The sequence below is a fragment of the Rhinatrema bivittatum genome, chromosome 7, assembly GCF_901001135.1.
Source record: "Rhinatrema bivittatum chromosome 7, aRhiBiv1.1, whole genome shotgun sequence".
Classification (NCBI taxonomy): Eukaryota; Metazoa; Chordata; class Amphibia; order Gymnophiona; family Rhinatrematidae; genus Rhinatrema; species Rhinatrema bivittatum.
In genome coordinates this window covers 248209167-248222141 of record NC_042621.1, presented here as the reverse complement: position 1 = coordinate 248222141, position 12975 = coordinate 248209167, and the positions used below count along the sequence as shown (strand labels likewise).

Genomic DNA, 12975 nt, shown 5'->3' with positions numbered 1-12975 from the left:
CAGTGTCAAAGGACCATGTCTATTACAGACCCCCACGAGGTGTGTCCTCTGCCTGGGGGCATCGTACGACGTCTGAGGTTGCTGCATATGCGCTCAGATGACCCCTAAGGGACATTGCGCTTGGCTTGACAAGTTGGGAGATCTTCGGGTCGAGGATGTCAGAGGCATCGACATCAACACCAATGGACCTGGGAACCGCACCGAGCCAGCGGCATTGGTGGGGCTGTCTGCTCCATCTATGATGTCGGCGGATAGGGGCACCAGGGCTCGGCCCCTGTCTGTTTCTTCCAAGTCAAGAATGTCAGGTTTGTCGTCATCGACCTCTGCACCAGGGAAAGATCGGGCTGAGCACTAAGGGAAGCCAAGAAAGCATTGGCACCGGGCATCCTTGATGCATGGCTCCAGGCTCGGTAAGGTGCCGCCTCCCACCGTGATGCCCCTGAAGCGACCCAGTGGCAAGGAGGGCCCATCCTCCATCGATGCCGGTGGTCTGCGATGGTCTCCACCGGTCCTGGTGCCAGTCACCAATCCACTTGAGGGCCCCAAGGAAGAATACTGGTACACCCTTACCTGGACGACTGGCTAATCAGGACAAAATCAGAGGAGGATTGTTACACTGTGGTGCAGAAGATGATAAATACTCTGGAATCTCTAGGCTGGGTGGTGAATTTGGCAAAGAGCCGCCTGATTCCATTTCAGAGACTCGACCATGTGGGTGCTAAATTTGACACCCTGAAAGGCAAGATGTTTCTGGAGGAGGGAGAGTGCAAGTTACAGGGTCTAGTCCGATGCTTGTTGACTTTGCAAGTGCCTAGAGCCTGGGATTTTTTGCAGATTCTGGGCTCGATGGCTTCAACGCTAGAGTTGATACCGTGGGCCTATGCACACATAAGACCGCTGCAGAGGACTCTTCTGGCACAGTAGAATCCTTTATCAGAGGAGTTTCATCTGCTCGTGCCTCTCGAGGGTTATGAGCAGGACAGTCTTGTCTTGGTGGCTGCTGATGTCCAGTCTAGTTCATGGTGTCAATCTGGAGGTCCCGGATTGGGTAATTCTTACTACTAAGGATGGGGAGCAGTATGTCAGCGACAGCCCAGGGCACTTGGTCAGTGGAGGAAGCCTCTTGGTCTATCAATTGCTTAGAGACCAGGGCAGTGAGGTTAGCATTACTTGCTTTTTTTGCCCTTAGTTCGAGGCCGGTCAGTGAAGGTCTTGTCGGACAATGCAATGGCTGTAGCATACATACATTGGCAGGGAGGAACCAAGAGTTGATTGGTGGCCCAAGAAGCTCAGGAGTTAATTCTTTGAGTGGAACAACACTTAGTCCAGATAGCAGCGTCACACATAGCTGGGGTCGAAAACGTCCAAGCAGACTTTCTATGTCACAATTTGCCAGATCCAGGGGATTGGGAGTTGGCTGAGACAACGATGCAGCTCATCCGAGAGAGATGGAGCTGTCCCCGTGTGGATCTAATGGTTACTAGTCTCAATGCAAGGGTGACTCGATTTTTTCAGCCAAAGACGAGAGTACGGGGCCGAGGGAGTCGACGCTCTGGTTCTGCCCTGGCCTTGGGAGGTTCCACTTTACGTATTTCCTCCTTGACCTCTAGTAGGCAAGGTGTTGCATCGCATAGAGAGAGACACTCGGGTGAAGTGGTGGTGTTAGTCCCGGAGTGGCCACGTGGGCCGTGGTTCGAGAATCTGGTCAACATGAAAATGGACAGGCCATTATGCTTCAGTCATCTTCCGCACCTTCTTCGTCAGGGCCCCATATTTTCAGACCAGGCCAATCACTTTTGTCTAGCAGCTCGGCTTTTGAGTGGCAGTGTTTGAGACACAGAGGGTACCCAGAGGCAGTCATTGCTACTCTTCTTCAGGCTAGATGAACTTCTAGTTCGTTGTCTTTTGTCCACGTAAGGAGAGTTTTTGAGGCCTGGTGTATATCTAACGGAGTGCAGGCCTTACGGTCTTTGGTGTATCAGATTTTCTTTTCTTCAAGAAGGTTTGGTCAAGGGCCTGGCTTTCAGTTCTCTGAGGGTTCAGGTAGCGGCCCTTGCTTGTCTGCAAGGTAAACTGGAAGGTTGCTTGCTGTCATCTCTTCCTGATGTGGTTAGGTTTCTTCGGGGGGTTAAGGATTTGCACACTCCATTGAGGAGAATTTGTCCATCCTGGCATCTTAATCTCATTCTCTGAGGTTTGTGTGAGGCACCTTTTGACCCTAAAGGTCGGGTTTTTTTAGTGGCCATTTGTTCAGCGAGGAGAATCTGAGTTGCAGGGTTTGTCTTGCTGTGATCTATTCCTACAGATTTCAGACTCAGGAATGTCTTTGCAGATAGTGCCCTCCTTTCTTCCGAAGGTGGTATAGGCATTTTACGTAAATCAGTCGTTGGAGCTTCTGTCCTTTCCAGATTTGGATTCTTCCGCGCCTCATGCACGGGAGCTTAAGCTTTTGGATGTCCGCAGAGCTTTGTTGAGATATGATTGTAGGAAGTCTGATCATCTTTTCGTTTTATTGAGCGGATCAAAGAAAGGTGCATAGGCTTCCAAGGCTACGATTGCGAGGTGCCTCAAGGAGGCTATTGGGTCGTCATACATTCTCAAAGGGTGTTAGGAACCTAAAGGTTTGAGGGGTCACTGTACACAATCTCAGGCAGCCTCATGGTCGGAGGCTAAGTTGGTTTCACCACAGGAAATTTGTAGAGCAGGGACTTGAAAGTCGCATACTTTTGCAAGGCACTATTGTCTAGATGTAGGGGATCCAGAGACTCTGTCGTTTGGCGAGAGTATTTTGAGAGCTGGATTCTCCAAGTCCACCCTAAGTAGGGAGCTTTGGTACATCCCAGGAGTCTGGACTAATCCGGTTTCATACAGGGAAAGGAAAATTGGTTATTATCTGTTAATTTTCATTCCTGTAGTACCACAGATCAATCCAGAACTTGCCCGATCTGTGGAAGTGGAGAGTCATCCGCTCAGCTGTAATATCTTGATACAGATTGCAGATTTTTTCATGGTATGGAATACAAACTTGTTGGAAAAGTTTTTTCTAAATTTGTTAAATTGTTTCGGATGTTCTTACAAGTTTTGCAAGTGTTTTGTGCTTGGGTACAAGTAAATACTGATGTAAATACTGATGAACTGCAGGTGGCACCAGGGGTTATGAAGCAGTGAAACTTTCTCTGTCTCCAGTGTAACTACAGCAAGGGTTATTTCCTGTACGTACCTGGATCAGTCCAGACAGTGGGTTGAGCCTCCTTTCCAGCAGGTGGAGACAGACTAAAACTTGAAGGATGCCCTATATCAGGACAGAGCCTATCCTCTACCCCTTCAGTATTCGTCTGTCTCCAGCAGGTGCAGCATCTCCCCTTCGGTTCTCTGCTGTAGGCTAGTCAGCCTCTTCTTTCTTTTTCGGCTCAAGCAAGTAGTTCTTTTGATTCCCGCTTGTTTTAGAAACAAAGGAAAAAATCTATGAAGGAAATTTTGCCGCCTTTTAGTGCTTTTACTGTTTTTGTGTGGGAGACCTCCGTCTCCCAGCTCTTGCCCGGCTCAGGCGGGCTTTGCCCCTTTTGCAGAAGGGGGTTCCCTGCATAGTCCTGAGTCCTTGGACGCTTCCAGGTGTGGGGATCGACGCTCTCCGGGTCTCGTTCCCCACTCTGGCTGCCGAGAGGGTTTTTAAACCCGCTGCTGCGCTCAGTAAAAAAAAAAAAAAGGAGTTTAAAAGTTTCAAACTTTCAATAAGTTGCAGGTACTCACCTGCCTCTAACTTATTTGCAGCAGTTGACCAGCTTTTTGATTTTTTTCTGGTCAGAGTAGGGCTAGAACCGGCAGCCAGAGAAGCAGAAGGCAGCAGGTTTCCCGCCTGCTCTCTCCTGCTGTGCAGGCTGTCAATCAAGCTTTTTTTTCAGCTTTTTTTCTTCAGCCGTGGCTTAGCTATGTCCCGGCAGGCAGCCTGCCTTTCTTGTGGGCTGCCCTCTTCACGTTTTTCACGGCAGGGCCTCTGCACTGCTTGCCTGCCGAGTGGGGAAGGTCCCTCCTCGGCAGGACAAGCAAATTTAGCCCGGGGCTCCACTCCTCCCCGGCATGGCTAGGCCTTTCCCGGGTCGGCAGAGCCCGGGAACGGCTGCTATCTTGGATTTTTCATCGGGGCCGATTTCAGTGCTCCCTGGGGCTGGGGGGCCAGATTTTTTTGATTTAACCCCCGATTTGGCCCCCACGGGTGCCCAGGAGGGGGTGTCCTGACCTTCCCTCGCCTACCTCCCCCCCGCCAAATCCAGGGTCTCTTTTTCAGGGATCTCGTCCTCCTCATGCACAAATCTTATCTAGCTAGCCTGCATGAGCTGGATGAAAGCCCCCCCCCCCCCCCCCCCCCCCCCCCCCACCCCCCCGCCAAAAATCCCTCGTTCAGCGCCGTTGACCACTGGACCGGCCGTGGAACCCCAGGGACCAGTTCGAGTGCGGGTGGTCCCGCTCCTCGCACCTTCATGAAGGTCATGGTAGTAGTAGCGGCGGCCTTGCGCTGGGAGGGGATTCTCATCCATCCCTATCTGGACGATTGGCTCATCAGGGCCAAGTCAGAGACCTCTTGCCGGCGGGCGGTGGATCGTGTCTTGGAGCTCCTTGCCTCTCTCGGGTGGATAGTGAACTTTTCAAAGAGCAAGCTTCAGCCTTCCCAGGAGTTGGAATTTCTGGGAGCCTACTTCGACACCCGAGTAGGCAAGGTTTTCTTACCTCGGGTGGGAGCCCTCAAGCTGATCGATCAGCTCCAGACTTTGATTGCCCTACCTTCTCCGACAGCCTGGGATTATCTCCAAGTCCTGGGATCCATGGCTTCTACCATCGACCTTGTCCCCTGGGCTTTTGCTCATATGCGTCCGTTACAGAAAGCTTTGCTGTTTCGTTGGCAGCCAGTGTCGGAGCAGTTCCACGTAGTCCTTCCGTTCTTGGATTCTACTGCCGACGAATTACAGTGGTGGCTACCTCTTCCTCATCTTCTGCAAGGGATGCCTCTTCAAGCTCCACAGTGGACGATAGTGACCACGGACGCCAGCCTGTTGGGCTGGGGTGCGGTCTGCCTTTCTCAGTCCACCCAGGGAACATGGTCGCAGACTCAGTCGCGCTGGCACATCAATCGACTGGAAACTTTGGCGGTCCACCTGGCTCTTCAGGAGTTCCTTCCCCTGATCTGCGGCAAGGCGGTACGAGTCCTGTCCGACAACTCCACCACAGTCGCCTACATCAATCGCCAAGGGGCCCTCGCAGTCCCCTGGTAGCCTTAGAAGCCAGCCATCTCCTCGCTTGGGCGGATCGTCACCTACAGTGCCTTGCGGCCTCTCACATCGCCAGAAAAGACAATGTTCAAGCCAACTTCCTCAGCCGGCAGTCGCTCGATCCAGGAGAGTGGGAGCTCTCGGACGTGGCAATGGCTCTGATAGTGGGCAGGTGGGGTCCTCCTCACCTCGACCTCATGGCGACTCTGCGCAATGCCAAGGCCAATCTGTTCTTCAGCCGCTGGAGGGAGCACGGCGCAGAGGGCGTGGATGCTCTGGCTCTACCTTGGCCAGCGGACGTCCTTCTGTACGTGTTTCCCCCGTAGCCACTGGTGGGGAAAGTTCTCAGGAGAATCGAGCTACACCGGGGACCGGTGATTCTCATCGCTCCCGAGTGGCCGCGAAGGCCATGGTTTGCGGATCTCATCAATCTAGCGGTGGACGGGCCCCTGCGCCTCGGTCATCTTCCTCGTCTCCTCCGGCAGGGGCCTGTATATTTCGACCAGGCCGATCGCTTCTGTCTTGCGGCCTGTTTTTTGAACGGCGTCGCCTGAGGCGCAGAGGTTATAGGGCGGAGGTCATCTCCGCCCTGCTGCGAGCCCGGAAGCAGTCGACTTCTCTGGCCTATGTGTGCATCTATAAAGATTTTGAGTCCGCGTGTACGGAGGCGGGTGTCCCTGTGCACTCTGCCTCGATTCCTTTGATTCTTTCTTTTCTTCAGAAGGGTCTCTCTAAGGGCCTCTCCTTCAGTTCTCTACGCGTTCACGTCTCTGCACTCTGCTCTCTCCTGGGTCGGGTGGACGGTCATGCCTTAGCAGCTCACCCTGACGTGATTCGTTTCCTGAGGGGCATTAGACACCTCCGCCCCCCCCCCCCTCTCGGGCCACGTGTCCGTCGTGGAGTCTCAACCTAGTCGTTCGTGCTCTCTGTGCGGCTCCCTTTGAGCCTCTTCACCAGGCTACGCTCAAAGATCTTACTCTAAAGACTGTCTTTCTGGTCTCTATTTCCTCTGCTCGCCATATTTCCAAGCTTCAGGCGCTGTCCTGTCGGGAGCCCTTCTTGCGTTTTTCGGATTCCGGGGTCTCTTTCAGGACGGTTCTTGCTTCATTATCTCCAGGTCACTAATGACTTCCGCGTATCGGACCATCTCTTCGTCCTTTGGAGTAGTCCCAACCGGGGTAAGCAGGCTTCTAAGACCACGATTGCGCGTTGGTTGAAAGAAGCCATTTCCTCGGCGTACCTTTGTCAAGGTCGTCTGCTTCCTGAGGCTCTGAAAGCCCATTCCCTGCGTTCTCAGGCTCCTTCGTGGGCGGAGAGTCAGTTTGTCTCCCCGCAGGAGATTTGCAGGGCTGCCACTTGGACGTCTCTGCACACTTTTGCTCGGCACTACCGTCTGGATGTACACGCTCCGGTGTTCGGTTCCTTTGGGCGGCAAGTGCTTCGAGCGGGACTGTCTCGGTCCCACCCAGTTTAGGGAAGCTTTGGTACATCCCACTGTCTGGACTGATCCGGGTACGTACAGGAAAGGAAAATTAGTTCTTACCTGTTAATTTTCGTTCCTGTAGTACCACGGATCAGTCCAGATGCCCTTCTCTGTCTGTCTTCTGTCCTCTCGAAGCTTGTTTTCTTGCAGGTCTGCAGATTTTCATATATTGTTTTGTGCAAGATTACTGAGCAATTACACCGGAAGCCTTGGTCGTTTTCTTATACCAAGTTGATGCAAGAGCATATAGGTATACCATGTTTTTCTACATTATTCTATATTTGCTCCGTTGAGCTTTACAGTTACTTGCTTGATCCTATTCTTGGGTTTGTTGTTTTATGCTTTGACATATGTTATACTGAAGGGGTAGAGGATAGGCTCTGTCCTGATATAGGACATCCTTCAAGTTTTAGTCTGTCTCCACCTGCTGGAAAGGAGGCTCAACCCACTGTCTGGACTGATCTGTGGTACTACAGGAACGAAAATTAACAGGTAAGAACTAATTTTCCTTTTTCCCTGTATGCATCACTTTGCACTTGTCCACATTAAATTTCATCTGCCATTTGGAAGCACAATCTTCCAGTCTTGCAAGGTCCTCCTGCAATTCATCGCAATCCACTTGAGATTTAATTACTCTGCATAATTTTGTGTCATCTGCAAATTTGATCACCTCACTTCAACATACATACCCCTTTCCAGATCATTTATAAATATATTAAAAAGCACTGGTCCAAGTACAGATCCCTGAGGCACTCTACTATTTACATTTTTCCACTGTGAAAACTGACCATTTAATCCTGCTCTCTGTTTCCTGTCTTGTAACCAACTTGCAATCCAGAAAAGGATATTGCCTCCTATCCCATGACTTTTTAGTTTTCTGAGAAGCCTCTCATGTGGGACATTGTTGAATGCCTTTTGAAAATCCAAATACACCGCATCTACCAGTTCACCTTTGTCCACATGTTTATTCATCCCTTCAAAAACAATGTAGATTTGTGAGGCAAGATTTCCTTGGGTAAATCCATGTTGGCTGTGTCCTATCAAACCATGTCTATCTAAATGTTTTGTGATTTTATTCTTTATCCCAGGACAAGCAGGATGCTAGTCCTCACATATGGGTCACGTCACCGAACGGAGCCAAGGCGGGAAAGCTTTCTGTCAAAGTTTCTAGAAACTTTTGACTGGCCCTGTGAGGCCACTGAGCATGCCCAGCATGCTCAGTGGCCTCTCCGGCGCCTCGACGTGAAGCGGTCTCTCCTACACTACCTGGAAGTGACCAATGAGTTCCGGGCGTCCGACCATCTCTTCGTGCTTTGGTCCGGTAACAAGAAGGGACTTCAAGCGTCTAAGACAACTATAGCGAGGTGGCTCAAGGAAGCGGTAACCTCTGCCTACATAGGCGCCGGGAAGGCTCCCCCGGCGGGAATCAGGGCTCATTCGTTACGTGCCCTGGCCACGTCCCGGGCGGAGTCTCAGCATGTTCCAATTCAGGAAATCTGTCGCGCAGCAACCTGGAAGTCGCTGCACACCTTCTCGAAGCATTAGCGATTGCAACTACCGGTATGTGATTCGGGTTGTTTTGGGGACAGGGTTCTCCGAGCAGGGTCTTCAGGGACCCACCCGGTTTAGGGAAGCTTTGGTACATCCCACTGTCTGGACTGATCCTAGTACGTACAGGGAAAAGAAAATTATTCCTTACCTGCTAATTTTCGTTCCTGTAGTACTTAGGATCAGTCCAGACGCCCACCCGGGTTTGCTAAGTGTTGGTCAGACACCTGCTCGTGTACGCTCTATCTCCTGTCCCTCACTCTCCTTCGTTCTGATTGTTTTGTTATCTCTTAGTACTTCCACAGTTCTCTTTGCAAGTTGCATTGGTTATTTGTTATATGGGTTCAATTTGAACGGTGCTTGATCCATCCTACTCTTTCTGTCAAGTGTTCTCTCTTGGCTTTGATATTCTCGATACTGAGGATCCCTGGAGGGTGCATCTGCTTATATGTCAGCACCCTCCGAAGTTTGCTCTGACTCCATCTGCTGGACGGGGGACATAACCCACTGTCTGGACTGATCCTAAGTACTACAGGAACGAAAATTAGCAGGTAAGGAATAATTTTCTTTTACCAAAGTTCCATGCTGAGTACTAAAATCTCTGCATATCAACTCTATATAACTCAACATCAAAGAAATCTCTGGAAAGAGATGGAACAATTCATCACTTCCTTACCAACTCAATTCCAAGAGCCTGCTCAAGAAATTATATCAAAAGGTCTTGAAGCAGGAAAACATGAAGTGAGAGCAGTTTATGATAACTTCGAAACTGCTTCAAGAACAGCAGCAGCAGGAATCACTGCTCGCCGGTGGGGCTGGCTCAAGGCATCTGACCTCAGGCTTGAGGTTCAAGATAAGCTTGTTGACCTTCCCTGTCTTGGTGACAATCTCTTTGGAGATAAAATTCAAGAAGCGGTTCAACAGCTCAAGGATCACACGGAGACACTAAAACAACTGTCTCAGACCCCACAAGAACCTGTTGGTCAGCCTTCTCGTTGTCCTCCACGAAGAGATGTAAGATGCTCTTATTACAGGCCACGCAAATACTACCAACCAACAAATAGAGGTAGATCCACTAGGCCCAATCAGCGTTCTCAAGCCAGACAATCCAGACCTGCCCGCCCACAACCACCTGCGCAAACAGGGCCTGCAACAGGCTTTTGAGGATTACACCAGAGAACAGATTCAACCTTGCAATCCCAAGCCAAATCTTCCAGTTGGAGGCAGAATATCCCTTTTTCACGAAAATTGGCAAAACATAACCTCAGATCAATGGGTTCTTTCAATAGTTGCCCAAGGTTACAAACTAAATTTCACTTCAATTCCTCCAGAATTTCCACCAACATCATGCCAACAACAAAAATCTCAACTTCATCAATTACAAACAGAATTATCCACCCTTCTGAAATCCAAGGCCATTCAACCAGTGCCTCGGAAGCAGAAGGGCAGGGGATTCTACTCCAAATATTTCCTCATTCCAAAGAAAACAGGAGGCCTACGTCCCATCCTAGACCTCAGAAATCTCAACAAATTTCTAAAGAAAGAAAAGTTCAGGATGGTTTCTCTAGGCACCATGCTTCCACTTCTTCAAGCAAAGGATTGGCTTTGTTCTCTGGATCTTCAAGATGCTTATGCTCACATTCCAATATACCCTCCTCATCGCAAATACTTACGCTTCATAGTGGGCCTTCAACATTACCAATACAGAGTTCTCCCATTTGGACTGGCATCTGCTCCCAGAGTCTTCACCAAATGTCTAGCAGTAATAGCAGGACTCTTACACAAAGAAGGTGTCCATGTCTTCCCATACCTAGACGACTGGCTCATAAAGAGTCCATCTCAACAAGGAGCAATAACTTCTCTCAACCGAACAATTGCTCTGCTTCACTCCCTGGGATTTCTCATCAATTATCAAAAATCCCATCTCACTCCAACTCATCTGCTTCAATTCATAGGAGCAGATTTGAACACAATCCAAGCAAAGGCAATTCTACCCATAGAACGGGCAGAAACCCTTATTCAGTTAGCAAGGTCCATTTCCTTACGGACACAAACCACAGCTCATCAGTTTCTGATTCTGTTAGGCCACATGGCATCAACAGTTCATGTTACTCCTATGGCAAGGCTAGCCATGAGAGTAAGTCAATGGACTCTAAGGTCACAATGGATCCAAGCAATTCAACCATTACACTATCCAATTCAAGTGACCCACCAACTAAGATCATCTCTACTTTGGTGGACCAACATGGACAACCTGTGCAAAGGCCTACCTTTCCAACAACCAGTCCCACAGACTACTTTAACTACGGATGCCTCCACCTTGGGATGGGGAGCTCATGTAGACAATCTCCACACACAAGGAACTTGGACAAAACTCGAAGCAACATATCAAATCAATTTTCTGGAACTTCGAGCGATACGTTACGCACTGCATGCGTTCCAGGATTGCCTTTCACACAAGACTATTCTCATTCAAACAGACAATACAGTAGCCATGTGGTACATCAACAAACAGGGAGGTTCGGGCTCGTATCTCCTTTGTCAAGAAGCTGCACAGATTTGGGGCTGGGCCCTGACTCACTCAATGTCCCTACGAGCCACATATCTGGCAGGCATTCACAATGTAGTGGCGGACCGACTCAGCCGTCATTTCCAGCCACACGAATGGTCCCTGGATCCTACCATAGCAACCAGGATCTTTCAACGCTGGGGTCAACCAACCATAGACCTCTTTGCATCACCTCTGAATCACAAAGTGGACAACTTCTGTTCTTTACACATACAGAAGAACCAACCAGCCAAGGACGCCTTTGCTCGCCCTTGGAACTCAGGCCTGCTACACGAGTATCCTCCAATACCGCTCATAACCAAAACTCTAGTGAAGCTACAACAGGACAGGGGGGGCCATGATTCTCATAGCCCCGCATTGGCCTCGACAAGTATGGTTTCCCACACTTCTAGACCTCTCAGTCAGAGATCCAATTCGTCTAGGAGTAGCTCCCACTCTCATTACTCAAGATCAGGGTCGGTTGAGACATCCCAACCTCCAGTCCCTGTCTCTGACAGCATGGATGTTGAAAGCTTGATTTTACAACCACTCAATCATTCCTCTCATATATCTCAAGTGCTTATAGCTTCACGTAAACCTTCCACACGAAAAAACTATGCTTCTAAATGGAAGAGATTCACTTTGTGGTGCTCAGCAAAGGATATAAATCCTTTCACTTGCCCCGCAACTTCTCTTCTAGACTACTTATACCATCTTTCGGAATCTGGTCTCCAGACTTCATCTGTAAGAGTACATTTAAGTGCAATCTCTGCTTACCATAACAAGATAGCAGATGCACCTATATCTACACAACCTCTCATAAGTAGATTTATGAGAGGTTTAACTCACCTCAAACCACCAATTCGAAAACCCGTCCCAAGCTGGAACCTGAATTTGGTACTAACATGACTCATGCGCTCCCCTTTTGAACCCATCGACTCTTGTAATCTTAAATTCCTCACATGGAAGACTATCTTCCTCATAGCCATTACTTCAGCTAGAAGGGTTAGTGAGTTACAAGCACTTGTCACATACGAACCTTATACAAAGTTCTTACATGACAGGGTGGTTCTCCGTACACATCCAAAATTCCTTCCCAAAGTAGTTGCGGAATTTCACTTGAACCAATCCATAAATTTACCCACATTCTTTCCAAGGCCTCATTCCCATCCAGGGGAAACAGCATTGTACACCCTGGACTGTAAGCGTACACTTGCTTTCTATCTAAGCCGTACTGCAGTCCATAGGAAATCCACTCAACATTTTGTTTCTTATGATCCAAACAAGCCAGGTAAAGCAGTGGGTAAACATACCTTATCCAATTGGATAGCAAATTGCATAGAGTTCTGCTATGAACAAGTAGGCCTTCCTCTTCAAGGGCGAGTAAAGGCACATTCAGTAAGAGCAATGTCAACTTCAGTAGCACATTTTCGTTCATTGCCAATCTTAGACATATGCAAAGCAGCAACATGGAGTTCTCTTCACACCTTTGCAGCTCACTACTGCTTAGACAAACAAGGAAGACAAGATTCAGCCTACGGACAATCTGTCTTAAAGAACTTGTTTCCTGTTTAATCCCAACTCCTCCTACACCCAATGTTCTGGGATCCTCGGCTGACTCATTCACCAACAATACTTCACTGTAACAACATGACTCAGCCTCTAGCTTGCTATTCACCCATATGTGAGGACTAGCATCCTGCTTGTCCTGGGATAAAGCAATATTGCTTACCTTGTAATAGGTGTTATCCCAGGACAGCAGGATGTAGTCCTCACAGAACCCACCCGCCACCCTGCGGAGTTGGGTCTCATACCTTTTTATTATTTTAATTTTTGCTATCGCTTCATGCTATATAACAGACTAAAGAGTGACACCTGTGGCAGAGAATATCATAGCATGCTGGGCATGCTCAGTGGCCTCACAGGGCCAGTCAAAAGTTTCTAGAAACTTTGACAGAAAGCTTTCCCGCCTGGGCTCCGTTCGGTGACGTCACCCATATGTGAGGACTACATCCTGCTGTCCTGGAATAACACCTATTACAAGGTAAGCAATATTGCTTTATCCCAGGACAAGCAGGATGCTAGTCCTCACATATGGGTGACATCAGTAATGGAGCCCTATACGGAAAACA

General features: G+C 49.1%; 1 protein-coding gene across 4 annotated transcripts in view; it reads left to right on the top strand.

Annotated features, from left to right (window-relative positions):
* The window catches only part of MKI67 (marker of proliferation Ki-67), a 433449-nt gene that overhangs the window by 373593 nt on the left and 46881 nt on the right, over positions 1-12975 (top strand). The gene's annotated exons all lie outside the window — the stretch shown is intronic.